Here is a 5,539-nt window from a genome sequence, read left to right on the forward strand (position 1 = left end):
CGATGTCATCTACCGGGTGCGGTTGGCGGGGCGGGCACGAGTTTTGCTCCACCGGGACCGTCTTGCGCCTTGCCAGCCGCACGCCGGGGAAACATTGAACTCTGTGGAGGCCGGACCGCCTCAGGACTACGTTTGTGTTCATCCCTCACCTGCCAAAGGACGCCAGCGTTCCCACCGCCAGCGCCGACCGCCTCCACGCCTCCAAAATGGAGTTCTTCATGGTGACCAGGGACGGTCACAGCTCGGGTGGGGGCAGTGTGGCGTGGGCGGGGCGGCGGCTGACGACCAGCATGCTTTGCGGGAATGTCGGTGTGTTCACCATGATGGGGAAAGGTGTTTGGGTTAGTGACTTCGGCCCTGTTGTGTGTGTGTTGGGTGTAACGTGTGAAATGTGCTCTAGTTCAGGCTGATGCTGAATTAGATGTAGGCTCCTGAGTGAAGGTGCTGCTCATGCCATACCGGCTGTATGCTGAATAAAGTACTCCCAGCCATTGCATTGGGCAGCAAATAAGCTCGCTCGTCTCTCCAGCATTTCTTCAGGCGTAAAAACGCTACAATATTATAGCCTTCTTGACTTTGCTAAGTGTTTTAGCATTGTAAAGTTAGTTCGTTCATATAATTAAAGTAGCTCGTGGAAGGGGAAACTAGCCAGAATTTACGTACAAATAACATAATGAATTTTATGATGAAGTCCTAATATGAGCTTCCCCTGTTTCAAAAGCTAGCAGCCACCACTGCATAAATCACATCAAATGATAATCACTTACATTACCAGGAAACATATTACACTGCATGTAAACATAAGTGTTTTCATCTTGCTTAACAGCATGTTAACCAAGAATAACCACTGAAGGTAGCACAGACAGATAAACATACTGTAGGTGCACATTTGTCTCATATAGTCGCACTTGCAACATAACTATGAACCTCTCTTCAAAATACAGTGACTTGTGAGATCTGTAACTTACACAGTTAAACACCACAACATTCATGTACATATATATGTTACTTCAGAGATCATGTGACATCATTCATTAGCCTAAAGCACATGTTGAGCATAGAAAATTGCTATTGCCCCCCAACAGGTGAATGCTCCCAGGAAAGAGTAATCAACTATCTACATTTGACTTCTAAATTCAGGCAGAACAAAGCAAAAAAAGAAAAACATTTTGAACACTGCCTCTATTAGTATACTGTACACACACACACACACACACACATACAAATATATTTTTATCACATTCTCTTTGTTTCACCTGTGTAGTTTTCCTTTTACATTTACACCATTTATATTCACACATTGGTCTCATGAAATTTAAATTATTAATATATCCATATATACATAGACATTTTGTGACCATTACACTCTCCCCTTCAAAAACAAATGTTGTTCCGACATTACTAAACAAAAGAAATATAATTATATGAAATATGATTGTATTGGATAAGTGCTCCAGCTAATTGATGGGCTGTGTGTGGTCTGCATTTTTTTTGCGAAAGCAATTCTTTTTCAAAAGGGAGAATAATTGGTTTCCGAATTCTGCTTTCTGGTCATGATGAATCTTTTGGGGAAATCCGAATCTAAGAGCATAGTCATTGAAAATTCCCTCAGCGACTGTTTTGGCAGATTTTAATGTTGTTGCATAAATTTGTGCAAACCTTGTAAAATGATCAACTATTATTAATATATATTCGTATCCCCCTTTACTTATATCCAGGTTCAGAAAATTAGTGGATACAAGTTCAAAGGGATGAGTCGTTACAATATTCATAATGGGTGCTTTGGTCTCTCTACTTGGTTTCTTTTGTTTTTAGACAGTTGCATCTCTTTGTCACAAAATGTTCAATTTCACACTGCATTTTTGGCCAGAAAAATCTGTCTCCAATCAATGATGTTGTTTTTTCCACCCCTTGATGTCCTATTTTACTATGCAGCTCTTCCAGGACACACTGTTTGTATTTTTCTGGTAACACTAGCTGTTCTCCTGCGGAGGATTCCATCCTATTCCATGAACGACTTGTACAACTTGTGTATATATACATACATACAAAGAGTGCACATCTAATGCTCTTAGCGCATGTAATAACATTATATCAAGCCAGTCACTGTTAAGTTGGTTAAGTGAGAAAGCCCTTGCTTAACGCCTCACAGACAGGGAGGCTTGGTTGAACCTCCAAAGTGATTGATGGCCTAACAGAAGCCAGGTCAATTAGCCAGTGGCTTTTCCTCCATTGGGGGATGCCATCCATCCCACTGCCGCCACTGTCAAACCATACATTTATCCCTCAGCCAAAAGCTTCATGTACACTGCAAATACAAATGAGCCAATATAAAAAATTATCAATTATTTTTAAAAAAAAAAAGGAAATCTCATGAAGACAGTGAAAAAAAAATTAAGTGTATTAAATGGTTTAACTAATTTTTAAGATTAATATTTTAATAATAAAATAAGGGCTGAGGACCATAAGGAGTATGTAATTGATTTGAAAACAAGCAGCCTTTTTCTATCCTTTATTAGCAATATAAAATCAGACAATGGCGCAAAAAAGGGAAAGAAAACCCGCAAAGAAGATGTGAGGAAGAGGAACCAGGGAAGACTGTCCTTGTCTGGATGACACTAAATTGTTATATAAAAGTAAAACAAATAGTACTACTGTAGGTGTGTTGAAAGTAAACAGAATAATAAGTATTATTTCTTATAGGAATCACTAGTAGGTAAAGTATCTTTTACTATTCTAGTATAGTCTTTTACTATATTTTTCTAGCAATATACATTTTTCATTTCAATCAGAAATATGAATTCAGGTTATGTTTAACCTGATTATATTTTTTATAAAATGTTATGTGTCAGTTAATTTTTAGTCTGAAATTGTTTGAATAAACATCATTCCAAAAGTGTTTATATTTAAAATAACCACTTATCTATGTATCCAAGTCCACGTGTATGTGTTTACCACATAAAATTCTAATTTTAGTAATTGTTTGTTATAATTAAATTATTCTCACAGTAGAGTTAGTGACATCATCAGCAGAATGGAAAAACTATACCTTTTGACATAAAAACCTGATAAAAAATGAAAAGGAAGAAGTGAAGCAAAGTTTGTGACTTGAACCTTTTCCAGAATTTTTTTTTCTGGATATAAGTGTGCTCCTATTTGACCAATATTGCTTAAATATAACCTTTAAATAATTTTATAATTGTTTATGACATGATGTATTCTAGCATGGGTTTAATAAGTAATACTAAAATACAAAAGAGATGTACTGTAAAATAAGATACACAGAGGTGTTCAAGATTAATTTTGTGTTAATTTGAGGTGCATGGACTTCTGTGAAATTTACTGAATCTGCTGATGCATGGTGCTTAGATGTAAATACAAAGCAAGGACATAAAATGTATTGGGTCCTTTTTCAAAAGTGTTTAGTAAAGATTTTGGTGTGTGTGTGTGTGTGTGTTTTGTTTTGGGAAATGTCCCATGAGACCACTCCCTGTCAGTTCCATCTGCCACCCCACTCTACTGACACCCAGGGGAGTGGGGAAGGGTGTATGGGTCTGCATGAGCTATAATGGACCACAAAAAAGGACACACTGATTGGACCCAAAGTGTGGCTAAGGGGCTTGTCTTCACAAATAAATATATTTCCCCACAGACACTGCCTTGCCTAAGAAATTCAGAGCACAAATGCATACAGTCAAACAGATGTACACACACATGGGCAATACTGATTGTATTAGCGGAGTAGCCACATAGCTAATTGAGGAACTTAACTCTACATCTCCCTTGAGAAGAGAGATATCCCTTTTTAAATGATACGATATAGTTTGATTATATCAACATTGTAGAGTTGGAACCAGCAGTCTTGTGTAGATCAATCACATTGTCACTGTTCTTGGAATCACACCCATAAATGTGAATGAAAAACATAAATGAAAATCAGGCAATGTTAAAATGGCATGTCTGATCACTAGCCAGACTAACATCAACAAAGTCAAACCAAAGAATCATTTAGAAAGCAACATATGGCTGCTGTGCCTCTAGGCAGAAGGATGTATTAGACTGATGAGTGCCGAGGCGCTGACAACAAAGCAGAATTTAACTTGTCAAATTAGTAGAAAGAAGAGAAGGGGGAGGGGGAGAGTCAGAGACATAGAAAGGGAGATGACAGAGAAGGAAGAAGGAAATTTGAGGCGTAGACAACAGCTTGGATTTTCATAGCAAGTGCCACTTGAAGGTGACAAAAGTAAAAAAAATAAACTTTGCTGACTTCACAGCAGCTACCTCGTTCATTGAAAGGCACATTTGGGAATCTTCAATAAGGAACTGTAAACTCTGCACTTTGCAAATGACCAATTTTGTGTCGGCTTTGTGTTTCAAAACATTAAAAAAAAAAAAAAAACAGTATCTTTGAGGTGTTATTGCAGGTGATGCAGCAGGATGAGTTGCTGCTTTACAGGTCCAGGGTCCCCGGGTTTGATCCTGAGCTCAGGTATCTTAGTTCATATGTTGGAATAGTTGTATGCAAGGTTTGCATGATTTTACATTAAACACATGGGATGCCCCAGAGTTTTAAATTTTCTTCGCACCACTTTAATGATAAATTAAATAACCCCTGGGTATAAATGAGAGGGCAAATATATGTGATACCACTTGATGGACTGGTAATCTGTTTACACCCAGTGTTCCAGCCTCTTATCCAGTGTTTCCACACTAGGTCAATTCAGATTTACAGGGTTTACAAACGATGAATGTAAATTGGATTTAAAATAATACTACTCAGTTACGGCTAGCATTGCACCATCTTACATTGTAGATGGTATAAAAAGATGCACTAACATTTAATTAGTAATTATGGTTAATTTAAACAGTTTTATGGATAAACAAATACGAATACGATTAACATTTTTTTTTTTTGTAAATGAAATGTAGAAGGATTATGTTGTTTCTTTTATTTCCTTTAATGAGATACACTGATCACAAACAGCTTAAGCCTAATCATGTACTGCATAGTTACAAAATGGTATTGTGGGGAGAAAATCATTAGAAAATATAACACTGCTGGGAATCTGTAACAGACTATTGATGAAAACGTAATGTACGTAATGTAACTAACTGAATTACAAAGCACCGCTAAACTACAAATTTTCTGGACAAAAATTATTGTAAACATATACAGTAGTATTTACTGTATGGCCTATGCAATAAGAGCTTGGAAGCAAACTCTGAATATAAGGTTAATAATTACCCAAATTACCCAACAAGAAGAGGCAAGTTTATGATTCTGGGGGAGAATACCTTGCTGTATGCAGTGTCACACTTGAAACAGTTTTAAAAAATATTTAGTTTCTTTTCCCCAACAAAAAATTATTTGCAAGAAACATTTTGATTTGGAAAATAATCTAATAGTATTCATTATAAACTTATAACATAAAAATAATGCCAACATGGTAATAAGATATAACAAGTAGAACAATTACAAATAGAATAAAAAAAAATATTATTACTTAACCAAAAAATAATAACTTATATATCCTTTTCT

Source organism: Clarias gariepinus, chromosome 21 (assembly GCF_024256425.1).
Source record: "Clarias gariepinus isolate MV-2021 ecotype Netherlands chromosome 21, CGAR_prim_01v2, whole genome shotgun sequence".
Taxonomy (NCBI): domain Eukaryota; kingdom Metazoa; phylum Chordata; class Actinopteri; order Siluriformes; family Clariidae; genus Clarias; species Clarias gariepinus.